Below are 14,704 nucleotides of genomic sequence, written 5' to 3' on the forward strand. Positions count from 1 at the left end.
TTGCCCTGCATGTCCTTTCATTCAAAAGACATCCTCCATTTTGACGTGATCAAATTTATCAGATCACTGAATGGATTACAGCTCCTCTGAGTGAGTTTCAGCTTTTCAGGTTGCCTCTCATCAGAGAAGCCCTCGGAATGGAACAAAACATTCCACATGTGGTCTGAGAGAATCTGTGGACTGATTCTAAAATCTAAATGCATGGACTTCCCTGGTGATTCAGCAGTTAAGAATCCACCTTCCAGACCTCCCTCGTGGCCCAGTGGTTAAGAATCCGCCTGCAAATGCAGGGGACACGGGTTTGATCCCTGGTCCGGGAAGATCCCACATGCTGCGGAGCAACTAAGCCCATGCACCACAACTACTGAGCCTGCGCTCTAGAGCCCTCGAGCCACAACTACTGAGCCCGCACGCCACAACCACTAACGGCCTTGCGCCTAGAGCCTGTGCTCCACAGCAAGAGAAGCCACTGAAATGAGAAGCTCGCACACCACAAGAAGATTAGCCCCTGCGCGCTGCAACTAGATAAAGCCCGCACGCAGCAACGAAGACCCAATGCAGCCAAAAGTAAATAAATAAAGAAAGAAAGAAAGAAAGAAAGAAAGAAATAATCCACCTTCCAATGCAGAGGACGCAGGTTCCCTGGTCGGGGAACTAAGATCCCACATGCCTGGGAGCAACTAAGCCCGTGTGCCACAACTAGAGAGAAGCCTATGTGCCTCAATGAAAGATCCCGCATGCCACAGCTAAGACCTGACACAGCCAAAAATAATAGATAAATAAATAAATATAAAATCTAAATGCAGAAGCGCTTTGCCACTGATTCTCGTTATACACTGACTTGTTAGTTTCCATCCACAATTTCAGACGGTTGGGATCGTGTTGAAATTGGATCCTAAAACTGCATGGCATCGCACCACCCCCAAAACAATTATAAATCATACATGCTGTGTTTTGGTGAACACTTTTGATAGGTCTTGGTAATGATAGGCATATTCCATTCTGTATCTTGTAGAAATTGTACAGTGTACCATGACGTATCCCTTACTTGCTCTGTGACCCTGAGCTAGTAATTCAGCTTCTGGAGGCTCCTCTGCAACAACAGCAGCATCTCGGTCATCAGGCTGCTGTAAGGGGCAAATGAGTTGATACCTGGGAAGCTGTTAGAATAGGGCCTTCCGTGGTAAAACTCGGTGTAAGCGTTTGCTATGATTGTTAGTGTTAAAGCAGCATTTATCTCTATCTTTTAAGAGATATTAAAATGGAGTCTCAAGCAGTTTAAATAACTTGTCCCAATTGCACTGCTAGTGACAGCAGAGTCAGGGCTGTGTGCTCGTCCCTTGGATCCTACAGCTTATACCACGTCCGTGATGAGATGTCCAGGTGAGCTGAAATCTGCTTCTCTAGCTGTCCTTCACTGGGCTTGGTCTTTGGCATCTAAGGGCATAGAGAATCAAGGCAAACTCTAATCCCCACGACAGGCATTCAAGCGTTTGAAGAGAGCGCTATGAACCCCTGACCCAAAGAACCTCTTCACCCAGCTAACTAGACCCTTCCTTTAAGGAGGCCTTGTGGCCAAAAAAGAAGTCATTAGTTTTTCTCACCCCAGACCCATTCTCCTTCCAGCCTCACCATCAATCACAGTCAGTGGTGCATACAGACCCACAGTGGCTCAGGCCAAAAGTCTAACCCTCCTTGATCCCTTGTTAACGCTCTCACCTGACACCTGATCTATCCTACACGCTCTACTATGAAAACAGACCCCACAGCTGCCCGTTTTCATCACTCCACCCCCGGCCGGCCATCGCCACCTCTGGCCCGCATCTCTGCAATATCTCCCCAGCAGCTCTCTGTGCCTCACCCTCCCTCCCCTGCAATCCAGTTGCACTTAACAATAAGATTGATCATTGTGAATGTCAATCAGAGCGTGCTGTTACTCTTCCTAAAAGCCTCCGGTGGTTTCCCATTTTCCTGAGAATTAAACCCAGACATCTACAATGTTCCAATGATGCGACCCCTGCCACTGTCATCACCCTGATCTTCCTCTGCTCTTCCCATTTCTGTCTTGCTCCAGCAGCACCGCTGGCTTATCCCAATTCCTTGAACGTGCCTCAGGGCTTTGGCATCTGCTTTTCCCTCTGCCTGAAACTTGGCCCCAGATTGGATCTTCCTCCTCAACACTCAGGTCTTCAGATGTTTCCTTTTCAGAGAAGCTCTCCGTGACATGCCAGTGGAAACTGTGGCACTATGCTCATTAATTCTCCATCCCTGGGCCACACTATGTTTTCTTTACCACTTACTGCTACTGGTATGTATTACTACTTTTTTTATATCTGTCTTCCTCTCTAGGATGTACACTGCCTATGAAGAAAGAGAACATCTCTGATTTATCCCAGTTTTGCTTAGCAGAGTACCAAGCCCAGCCTAGCAACTTGTGGGACGCACCATAATTCTCTCCCCACCAGTGATATCCACTTGTGAATCCCGGGAATCTGTGACTATGTTAGGTCACATGGCGCAGGGGATTTAAGGTTGCAGATGGAATTAAGGTTGCTAATAAACTGACCTTAAAATAAGAATAGGGCTTCCCTGGTGACGCAGTGGTTGAGAGTCCGCCTGCCGATGCAGGGGACACGGGTTTGTGCCGTGGTCCGGGAAGATCCCACATGCCGTGGAGCGGCTAGGCCCCTGAGCCATGGCCGCTGAGCCTGCGCGTCCGGAGCCTGTGCTCCGCAACGGGAGAGGCCACAGCAGTGAGAGGCCCACGTACCGCAAAAAAAAAAAAATTAAAAAAAAAATAAGAAGAATATCTTGGGTTATCTGGGTGGTCCCAATGTAATCACAGAGGTCCTTAAAAGTGGAAAAGGGAAGCAGAAGAGAGTCAGAGAGATGTGACACGAAATGGACTCGACCTACCATTGCTGGCTTGGAAGATGAGGAAGGGGCCATGAACCAAGGAGTGCAGGCAGCCTCAAGATGCTGTAAAAGGCAAGGAATGGATTCTCCCCTAGAGTCTCCAGAAAGTCACTCAGCCCTGCCGACACCCTGATTTTAGCCCCAAGACCCCAGTGTCCGACTTCTGACCTCCAGAACTGTAAGATAATAAGGTGGTGTTGGGCTTTCCTGGTGGCACAGTGGTTAAGAATCTGCCTGCCAATGCAGGGACACTGGTTCGAGCCCAGGTCCAGGAAGATCCCACATGCTGCAGAGAAACTAAGCCTGTGCGCCGCAACTACTGAGCCTGCGCTCTAGAGCCCGCGAGCCACAACTACTGAAGCCCGTGTGCCTAGAGTCCGTGCTCCACAACAAGAGAAGCCACCGCAACGAAAAGCCCGCGCATCGCAACAAAGAGAAGCCCCTGCTCACCACAACTAGAGAAAAACCCGCATGCAGCAACAAGGACCAACACGGCCAAAAATAAATAAATAAAAATAAATAAGTTAAAAAAGAATCAGTTGGTGTTTAAGCCACTGAGTTCATGGTAATTTGTTACAGCAGCCACAGGAAATAGAGAACTCATAGCTATTTGCTGAATGAGTTAATGAAGAAATGAATAAGTGAACAGGATCAGAAGTCCCTCTACTGACGGGTCCCTGTAATTTCTCTGGGTCTGTTTTAGGATTGGGTGCCCAGGGCTGACCCAGATCCACCAACACTGTCTGATGGAACAGAGCAGCTCTCACCCTCTCTTCTGTGTCCTCCTCTATTCATATACTCAGGGGATTCATGTGTTTGATTAAAGGTAGCCGCGTGGCACTTGCCTTGTGGGGAACTGGCCGTAAATTCAAATGCCTAACTGGATATTCACATGCCCTTAACCATGCTTCTATGCCGTCAGTCACATGCGTGTTTCTTTCCCTGAGGTTAATATACATTCATCTCAGTGCAGCCCTACCTTTCTGTTTTTCTTTGTTTTTTAATGTCATCCTGGAAACATCCTCTGGGATGTAACACACACAAGAGAGTAGAACATCTGGAGTTTTTAAAGGACACTTAACCTTTTGCAATGACGTTACCGTGTCATCCATGTTACTGGATTCCCACAGCTACCTTCAATGTTTTGACAGCCCCGTTTTATAGATGAGGGAACCAAAATGCCATTTATTCGTCACCACCTCATTCTCTTTTTCCACTTATTCATGAACTCTTTAATAAGCCCTTACGGAGGGTTGACTGCGTTTGGCATTGTGTCGAGCGTCACACACAGCTGCTGCCACCTGGATGTATTCCAAGTTCTGAGAAGTTAAAATATGAGGTCATGCGCATCTTAGAGTCAATACAAAAGGTCATTCTTGGCAGAGAGAAGACCAGAAGTCTGGCATCCTAGCTCTCCCCACTGAGCTCCCCCAGAAAGTTTGTCAGGTTGCTTCTGATACTTAGAACAGCAACAGCAGTTACAAAGACAGCTACTCACCACCTCTAGTCTCGCACTGAGACCCGGTGCCAGAACTCCCCAAAATGAGACCTGAGTTCACGGCCACTTAGGAACATAATTCGAGCCACACATCGTGCCCAGGAAGTTCCCACTGGCTGGTCTCTCCATCCTACCTCCAAGGTAGAGCTGACCTTTTCAGAATTTCCCTGATGTGCTGTAGGCTTTTCAGTAATAATTCCCCCAGCCTGTTTTTCCAGTCTGTCAATCAGATTAAGGCTCCTTCCTGATTTGAGTGCAACCTTCCTCCTTCCACAGGGTGAAAAGTGAATTTCCTTAATGACTAAGTGTTTCGCCATTCTAACCCAGGGCTTCTCAACCTTGGTGCTATTGTCTTTTAGGCTGGATAATTCTGTGCGTTGTAGGATGTTTAACAGTATCCCTGCCCCTCTGCTCACTCGATGCCAATAGCAACCTTGTACCCCCATCTCCAGTCCCTCACTCCCACCCCACTGTGACCACCAAAAATGTCTTCAGACAATCCTAAATGTCTCTTGAGGAACAAAACCACCCCAGGGCTATTTCCATCTCTGTGCCTCTATTTCGGTTGGACCAAGCAATCTGTATTATTCTCCCTTAGACTGAAAATCCTGTGCTTCCATAACACTCATTCTCTAGTCATGGTTTTACAAAGAAGAGTGGGAATGGGGTACTTTATTTATGATTGTGTTGAACAGGAGGCCAGTTTTCATTATGACAGTGTATCAGTGCTCTCCGGTAAAACAGAACCATTAGGATGTGTGTGTCTATAGCAGGACCTGACCCATGTAATTCATGGAGGTGTAAGTCCAAATCCCAAGGGCAGGCTGGAGACCAGGGCAGATTTGCAGTCTAAGTCCAAAGGCAGTCTGCTTCAGAATTCCCTCTGGCTCAGAGGAGGTCAGTCTTTTTTTTCTTAAGGTCCACTCACATTATAGGGAGTAATGCTTTACTTGAAGTCCAGTGATTTAAATGTTAGTCTCACCCAAAAAAGCACCTTCACAGAAACATCCAGAATGATGTTTGACCAAATACCTGGGCACTGTGGTCCAGCCAAGTTGACATCTTAATCTTGACAAATTAATCATAACAGGCATCAGTGGATGAATTAATTCACAGCGAAGCAGGGGAGGATGCACTAAAGTGCACCTGGAATTTGGGGCCAGGCTTCCATGATTACCTCCTGAAAGGTCAATGTTATAGATGCCATACTGGGGCCATCAGTGGTTTTCAGACCTGGCCATTACAGTCACCTGCCGAGCCTTGAAAAATGCCGATGTCAGAGCTACCCTTGGAAAGTCCAATCCACTTGGTCTGAGACGGGGCTCAGGCGTTCACGTGTTGTTAGAGATGCTTAGATATTCCTAGTGTGCAGCCAGGGCTGGGAGCCTCTGGGCTGAATGAACATTTGATCCCCCACTTCACCCCCTGCTGGATCGCCAGGTGGAGATGAGCACGGACTTTGCAGCAAAGTGCATTGAGTTTGAGTTCCGCTTCCTTTCAAGGGAGTTACGAGCCTCTGGGATGGTCGTTTTACCTGAGGCTGTTGGTTAAGAAGATGCTTGGAAAGCACCTCGCTCAGTCCCTGGAGGCATAACATCTGCCATATGTCAATATATGTCTGCTCCACCACCAAGCTTGGGATTAACAACTGGCGTGTCCCCTCCCTGTCATTTCAACGTTCCTGTTAAAATATAATAATAATCACACTTTGTCTAACATGTATCAAGCTTTGAGACAGATGCTGTGCTACAAGTAAGCATTATGAATCTTCACAATAGTCCTATGAAGAAGATTCTTATAAATGAGAAAAAGTGAGGTACAGAGAGGTTAGGCAGCGTCTCCAAGGCAGGAGCAAACCGTCTGAGAGTTATCTGACTCAGAAGGTTAAAGTTTTAAGGAACTCGCTTCAGGAGATGTAAATCAGGGTTACGGCCTCAGGGAAGAAGGAAACAAGAAATGGCATCGTTCCTACATGTCACCATTGTGTACCTAAAAAATCTAAGAAAATAGAAATAAAAATTCTTAGAATTAATATGGGAGTTTAGCAAAAACTTGGTGCATATCCAAAACCCAGATATGTTCCTGGTGATTGTCAACATTCGGTGGAAATCATGTGTGAAAATAAAGAGCTCATTCAGACACAGCCACCTAAGCAGTGAGATGCTTTTTGCCTGACTGTGCCTGGGCGCACTCGGATCCAAACTAATTTATTTAAAAAAAGCTGCTTCAGAGTTAAAAAAAAAATTTTAATTGTGAAACAAAGGTTTAATTGTGAAAAAATCTCATATACATATTTATATATATATCTTATGTATAATATATACATACACACACGCACACATATATATACACAATTGTATCTATATTCATACAATTTTAAAAATAATTGAATGAACACCCATATGACCACCTGGGCAGACACACGCTTAAGGAAGCCCCATGATCTGGCTTTCATGTGCTTATGCGACTCCTTCCCTTGAGCGTGGATAGAACCTGTGACCTGCTTCTAAACATATGGAATATGGCAAAATATAAAACAGACTAAGAAATTCATATCTGGAAAAACAAAAATAATAAATAGATTAAAAATGATCAGCTTCATTGAGGCCAGTTGAACTGCGGTGCCGTATTGGCCAAGTTGGTTTTGGAGTTAGGCTGAGTTATGATACCCAAAGTTGGCCAGCACAGAATAACACAGGCCCTTGCTCACTGTGGAGAGGAACACAAATGAGTAGAATGTTGTCGGAGAGTAGTTTGGCAAAATAGTTCCCGTGTCTTAAAAGTGTGCATAGTCTTTGTTTTAGTTATTCATTTTTAACATCTTTTAAAAAATTTTTTTTGTGGTACGCGGGCCTCTCACTGTTATGGCCTCTCCCGTTGCGGAGCACAAGCTCTGGTCACGTAGGCTCAGCGGCCGTGGCTCACGAACCCAGCTGCTCCGCGGCACGTGGGATCCTCCCGGACAGGGGCACGAACCCGTGTCCCCTGCATCGGCAGGCAGACTCTCAACCACTGCGCCACCAGGGAAGCCCTAGTTATTCGTTTTTAATAATCTATCCAAAGGCAACAATCCTCAATGCAATGACTGATGTGAAAACACGTTGATCAAGACATTTGCTCTGGCAAAAAATGGAAATCTGAAACCAGCCCCAAATGTGGAGGGCAGGGAAAGACCCAAGAACAAAGCAGACCACTCAGATTGGTAGGTGTCAGGCTTGATAACCGAGAAAACTTACGAGGCTTGTCCGGGCAGCTTCAAGATCAGTAGATTTCTGCACCCGCCAGCCAGAATCTTACAAGTTTACAAAGATGCCTTAACTGGGGTCAGTCACATACCCAGTTAGGGTAGCCTCAACTCCACATTTCTATTTCAAGGCTGTAGCCTTAGAGCACTTTTGGGAGCAGGGAAGGCAAGTGAAACACACATTCCAAGGACAGGAGAAGGGTGCAGTGGTGGGGGACAGCCTCCAAGTGCCTGGGTCCAGCTCACGGGTCAGCTGGTGGTCATGTCTTCTTGATGACCTTATCCAACAAATATTAGTGGAATGATTACATATATTGTGCTCTAACCATCCACTTGTTGGATAATATGCAGATATTAAGATGACGTTTGCTTATAACTTTTAATGACAAGGATAAATTCTTATGGCTGAAAGTTAAAACAAACTAAAACAAGACAGGAATCCTTAGTAGACTCTTCTCACCAAAGCAACAGCAATTTTTCAGTGGAGTTGGACAGATCAGGGTCAAATCCCAGCTGTATCACCTATTTGCCGTGTACTTCTAGGGAGGTGCTGGATCCTTTCAAGTCTTGGGTGTGTTCCTAGGTTTGTTTTAGGGATCCAATGACATCACATAAGGAAAATAGCCTTATGTATTCTAGACACTTGGCGAATGTCACCCGCCTGTTTTTGTTAATAACGATGAACATGGGGATTATGACACATGGAGAGAAGAGGACAGAATCAAAAATCATACACAGACTGATTATGCGTTTAAAATACATATGTGCCCACTCAGAAGTAGAAGGATGGAAACAGCTGGGTTTTTTTAAAATTAATTTATTTATGGTTGTGTTGGGTCTTCGTTTCTGTGCGAGGGCTTTCTCTAGTTGCGGCGAGCGGGCGCCACTCTTCGTCGCGGTGCGCGGGCCTCTCACTATCGCGGCCTCCCTTGTTGTGGAGCACAGGCTCCAGATGCGCAGGCTCAGTAATTGTGGCTCACGGGCCTAGCTGGTACGCAGCATGTGGGATCTTCCCAGACCAGGGCTCGAACCCGTGTCCCCTGCATTGGCAGGCAGATTCTCAACCACTGCGCCACCAGTTAAGCCCCAAAACAGCTGGTTTTAATTTTTAATTTTTAAAAAAAAGCAGAGAAGAGTTCCTAGTCTGTATTTCCCTGAGAGTGTGGCTTCTGTCTGGGGTACAGACCGTGACACTCTTGTTCACAGGATCCTAGTACCCGACCTTAAGAAGGGAGAAATCTCATGCCAACCTTATTCCCTAGTGAGAGCAGAAGTCTTGTAATATTCCAAGCCAGATGGGAAATGGAGTGTGGTGTGCTCTGGGGGACAAAGCACCATCTGTGGACCATCTATACAGCCCACATCACTGGCAGTCAACCTTCAATGGGCATTCACACCACCAGGGATACAAAATGCAGATTCCCACGTACCCATACTGAGAGATTCTGATTTGGTAAGTCTGGAATGAGGCTGGAAGTGTGTGTGTGTGTGTGTGTGTGTGTGTGTGAAACATATAGTAAAGTTTGTAAATCTTAAGCATAGGGCTCGATTCATATGTATACACCTATGAATGTATGGTATGTACATAACCGTAGTATACCATAGGTAAATTCCATATAGGTATCTATCTACCGATCGATTGATTGATTGATTGATCAATCTATCTACCTATACATAGGTATATACCTGTATAATCACTATTCAGATCAAGATACAGGACAGTTTCAACACCCCAGATGCCCTTACCCACCTCCGCAGAAGGTAACCATTATTCTAACTTCTGTCAACTCAGATTCGCCTGTGTTTGAACTTCCTATAAAGGGAACCACGTAGGACTCCCTCTTCTGTGTCTAGGTTATCCTGTTCAACATCATGTTTATGAGTCTGTATCGGTAATTCGTTGAATTTTATTGCTGAATATGGATAAGCCACAATTTATTCTCTGTGGTCCTGTTGGTGGGCATCTGGGTTGATCTCAGTCTGGGGCTCTTTTGAACAGCACCGCTCACATGTTCCTATCCATTCTTTTGTTAGACATACACGCTCCATTCTCTTGTATGTACTTAGGAGTGGGATTGATGGGCTACAGGGTGGGTATGTGTTTAATTTTGGTAGACACTGCCACACAGTGTAATCCACATTTGTATAAGGAATTTCTGATGCAGCTGGTCTTGGACCACACTGAAAAACACTACTTCATTGAAAGCCCTATTTTGTGAGCAAACATATTCCCTTTATCTCACCTTTCCTTGGGGTATAAGTGCGGACAAACGTGCTTACATTGAGATACCAGCTAGGTGATTTGGAGAAGGGGAGAGAATGAGAAATTAATACCAGCCCTTGGCACTGCCTGGGGACAAATATTTGCAATTTACTCTTTTGCCCAAGAGAAAGAAGCTGAGAACAGGGATGTTTGATCGGGTTGGGAAGGTGAGAAGTCAGGTCACTTTGCCTCATCAACTGAGCCCCCTCCCACCCCAGCCATGAGCTAGAATCAGGTCCGTTCATTTGCTGGTGAAAAGGTATCTGCTTGGGACCTTGGGTTATCCCTGTGGGGAGCGACTGTCTCTTTTGCTCATTTTAAACAACTGCAAAGGGGTTTCCTCCGTTCTGATAGCCAGCCCATGGCTCTTAACCAAAGAATAGCTTGCAAGAGATGAAAGAGATGGTATTCCTCCTGCTGCGCCCAGCGTGTTGGATCTGACAACAAAGGCCAACCGTCCTTTTCGGATGACACAGACCCAGCCAGCTCCTCTGAGGTCAGGAGACCAAAAACCAGGGCTTCCTGCTGGCAGAGGCCGAAGAAGGACTGTCCTGGAGTGTTGACTATGCGTGGCTTCCTTGGTCCCTCCGCCAGGAGCCAGTTTTCCTTCCCTGTTTCAGTGCCTCCAGCAGGTCGGCCCCGCCTCCGAGATGTGATCTCAAGCTGCTCTCTGCTGTTCTTAGCCAAACACTACAACCAGGGTCTCAGAGACCAGAGACAGCAGGGCTCCCGAGATGGGAGAAGGCTGGGATGTGGTGGGAAAGGAACCAGGCTCTGTACATCCAGGATCTCATAAAGCTGGAGGGGTGGGCTAGAATCTCCACCCACCCCAGGCTGGATCTCACATCCCTTATTTAGACACCCATGGCACTCTGAGCATCCCCTACCACAACCCTCCTGCCCTGGATTCATTTGTCTAAACTCTCCCCCGCACACTCTGTAAATGGAGAGAAACAAGACAAACCACGTCGGTCTGATCTCAAGGCTGAGTGTGTTGCCTGGTACCTAACAGATGATTGATGAATAGTCAGTCAAATAAATGAGCGAATAAAAGGTTGAGTGGACTTTGAATGAATGAATGAAAAAGCCGAATACCTGATTCATGTTCTTTTTAAGGGAATTAAGCTGTTAGGATCGTGGAGTTGTAAGCACTTCTACGTAACAACAAAACCCTAGCTCTTTCAAAATAAAAAGGGACCCTCAACAAGTGAAAGGCACGTACTATGTTGTTGCCAACTCTTTAACTTACATCATTACCTAAAAAGATTTTCTAAGCTCCGCACCCCTAAGCATCTTGTCTTTCAATAAACCTATGAAAACAACTCCTTATCTTCCCTCAGATTCTGCTTCCTGGTGGCTGCTAATTGGATGCCAATGGCCCCTGATTTTAGACAGGATTATGATAGCTAGGGGTACCTCAGAAAACAGCAGACTCACGGAAACCTAGGACTTAACGCAACGATAGAAAAAAAAAAACAGGGATTTTAATAGTAAAGAATATGAAGCTTATGCAGACGATGCGACCGACAAGGGATTAATTTCCAAAATATACAAACAGCTCATCCTACTCGATATCAAAAAAACAAACAACCCAATCAAAAGTTGGCCAGAAAATCTAAGTAGACATTTCTCCAGAGAAGACATACAGATGGTCAACAGACACATGAAAAGATGCTCAACATAGCTAATTATTAGAGAAATGTAAATCAAAACCACAATGAGGTATCACCTCACACCAGTCAGAATGGCCATCATCAAAAAGTCTACAAATAATAAATGCTAGAGAGGGTGTGGAGAAAAGGGAACCCTCCTACACTGTTGGTGGGAATGTAAATTGGTACAGCCACTATGGAGAACAGTATGGGGGTTCCTTAAAAAACTAAAAATAGAGCTACCATATGATCCAGCAGTCTCACTCCTGGGCGTATATCTGGAAAAAACTATAATTCAAAAAGATACATGCACCCCAGTATTCATTACAGCACTATTTACAATAGCCAAGACATGGAAACAACCTAAATGTCCATCGGCTGTTGAATGGATAAAGAAGATGTGGTGGGATGAATTGGGAGACTGGGATTGACATAAATACACTAATATGTATAAAATAAATAACTAATAAGAACCTGCTGTATAAAACTAAATTAAATTAAATTTTAAAAAAAGACTATGTGGTATATATACACAATGGAATACTACTCAGCCATAAAAAAGAATGAAATGTCATTTACAGCAGCATGGATGGACCTAGAGCTTGTCAAACTAAGTGAAGTGAGTCAGACAGAGAAAGACAAACATCATATGATATCACTTAGATGTGGAATTAAAAAAAATGATACATACAAATGAACTTATTTACAAAACAGAAGTAGACTCACATAGAAAAGAAATTTATGGTTACCAAAGAGGAAAGGGGTAGGGAGAGGGATAAATTAGGAGTTTGGGATTAAAATATGCACACTACTATATATAAAATAGATAACCAACAAAGACCTACTGTATAGCATAGGGAATTATTGGGTGGGCCAAAAAGTGCCTTCTGTTTTTTAGTAAAGATAAAGGACACATTTTTCATTTTTCATGAAGAACTTTATTGAACAACGTATTCACCCTTTTGTTCCACTACCTTCTGCCATTTTTCAGGCAACTTCATAATTCCATCTTCCCAAAACTTCTTATCTTTTTGAGCAAAGAACTGTTCCAGATGCCTTTTACAGTCTTGCAGGGAATTGAAATTTTTTCCATTAAGAGAATTTTGTAAAGACCGAAATAAATGGAAATCCAAAGGTGCAATGTCTGGGGAAGATGGTGGATGAATCAGAACTTCCCAGCCAAACTGTAACAGTTTTTGCTTGGTCATCAAAGAAACATGTGGTCTTACGTTATCCTGATGGAAGATTATGCATTTTCTGTTGACTAATTCTGGACGCTTTTATGCGTTTTCTGTTGACTAATTCTGGACGCTTTCCATCGAGTGCTGCTATCAGTTGGTCTAATTGAGAGCAGTACTTGTTGGAATTAATCATTTGGTTTTCTGGAAGGAGCTCATAATGGAGGATTCCCTTCCAATCCCACCATATACAAAACATCACCTTCTCTGGATGAAGACCGGCCTTTGGTGTGGTTGCTGGTGGTTCATTTTGCTTGCCCCATGATCTCTTCCATTCCTCATTGTTGTACGGTATCCACTTTTCATTGCCCATCACAATTTGTTTTAAAAACAGAACATTTTCATTACGTCTCAGTAGAGACTCGCATGCGGAAATACGGTCAAGAAAGTTTTTGTCTCTTAACTAACGTGGAACCCAAACATCAAAGCGATTCACATAACCAAGCTGGTGCAAGTGATTTTCAACACTTGATTTGGATACTTTGAGTATGTCGGCTCTCTCCCTTGTGGTATAACGTTGATTGTTCTCAGTTAATGTCTCGATTTGATCACTATCATCTTCAACTGGTTGGAGCATCGTCCAGCGAGAAATCTCTGGCACGAAACTTCGCAAACCACTTCTGACACGTTCAATCAGCCACAGCACCTTCTCCATACACTGCGCAAATCTTATTGTGCGTTTCAGTTGCGTTTTTACCTTTCTTGAAATAATAAAGCATAATATGCCGAAAATGTTGCTTTTTTCCTTCCATCTTCAATATTAAAATGGCTACACAAAAATTCACCAATTTTGATGTTTTTTTTTAAATGCATGCTGATATGACAGCTGTCACATACAATCTAACAAAATTGTTTCAGAGGAAGTTAAAGACAACCAAGCACTCCTAGAACCATCTTATGGAAAAAAATGAACGAAACTTTTGGCCCACCCAATATATTCAATATTTTGTAATAAACTATAATTGAAAAGAATTTTATATATATATATTTATGTATAACTGAATCACTTTGTTGTACACCTGAAACTAACACAACATTGTAAATCAACTATGTTTCAATAAAAATTAAAAAAAAAAAAAAGACTGTGAAGTTTATAATAGCTTACCTCCATAGACAGAAGGAAGGAATGAATCCAAGGAAGAACACTGGATGATATTAAGCCCCGCCTTGGATATTTTCCAGGAATGTCACATCCTGAGTCCTGTTGGGCCTTCTGAAAGCATCCTCCACAGCCTCAAGGGACCACCTGCTCCAGGAAGCCCACCCTGATTTTCCTCCTCGAATTCCCCCTGGACTTCACGTGGGCTCCTCCTGGGGCACAGGTCACTATGTGTTGTATATTATCATTAATTGGATATTAATTTTGTGTCCTGCATGCACAACAATAAGTACCATTTATAGTTTGCTAACTGCCTTCTGTATCTACAACAATGTCTCATATTTATTGCGTTTACTGTGGGCTAAGCACTGACTTAGGGCTTTCCCTGGAGTAGCTCATGAGTAGCCCTATGAGATGTGTACCATTAGTATCCCCATCTTACTGATGTGGAAACTGACTCACAGTGTCATAGACACTGCTAATAGCCCCAATATGCATCCCATTCTTTTTTCTTTCTGAGAAGTCAGCTTAGGATAAACTGTGCTGTGGTAACAAAAAATGACATCTTAGTGGGTGGAATAAAAGTTTACTTCTTGTTCACACCACAGTCTGCTGCAAGTCTGGTGGTCTTCCACCATCTAAGACAAGCCTGTCTGTAATATGTGGCTGCCAAGGTCAGTGCGGGGAAATAGAGATGGAGGATGAACACTGAACGGTCTCTGCCTGAAGTGCCCACACTGCCCCTCCTGGCCACAGGGCCCCAAATGAACTGCAAGGAGACTGGAAACGTAGGG

Source organism: Tursiops truncatus, chromosome 5 (genome assembly GCF_011762595.2).
Source record: "Tursiops truncatus isolate mTurTru1 chromosome 5, mTurTru1.mat.Y, whole genome shotgun sequence".
Classification (NCBI taxonomy): Eukaryota; Metazoa; Chordata; class Mammalia; order Artiodactyla; family Delphinidae; genus Tursiops; species Tursiops truncatus.